The 238-nt window shown below is 52.1% G+C and overlaps 1 protein-coding gene across 1 annotated transcript in view; it reads right to left on the bottom strand.

The window, feature by feature from the left end:
- The window catches only part of ABCD2 (ATP binding cassette subfamily D member 2), an 80,767-nt gene that overhangs the window by 78,684 nt on the left and 1,845 nt on the right, over positions 1-238 (bottom strand). The window lies entirely within an intron of this gene.

Here is a 238-nt window from a genome sequence, read left to right as displayed (position 1 = left end):
AGTAGGGCCCCATATGGTTTTTGAATGAATTACAGATTTGGAATTGATTTGGCTGATTTGACTTGGAACACGAAACATTTTCCTTAAAAAAAAAAAAAAAGAAAAGATCCTGAGCGACTCTGGGTGCCACAACGCCGCTCCCACAGCCATTGCAGAGGTGTAGAGGGTGCACGGGCACCCCCTGCGAAAAGGCGCTACCGACACTGCTTGTGGGCGGCCGCCGCTCCCCCCCGGCACC

This window comes from Alligator sinensis, unplaced genomic scaffold (assembly GCF_000455745.1).
Source record: "Alligator sinensis unplaced genomic scaffold, ASM45574v1 scaffold9_1, whole genome shotgun sequence".
Classification (NCBI taxonomy): domain Eukaryota; kingdom Metazoa; phylum Chordata; order Crocodylia; family Alligatoridae; genus Alligator; species Alligator sinensis.
The sequence above is the reverse complement of the archived record's forward strand: the minus strand, read 5'-3'. Positions and strand labels throughout refer to the sequence as shown.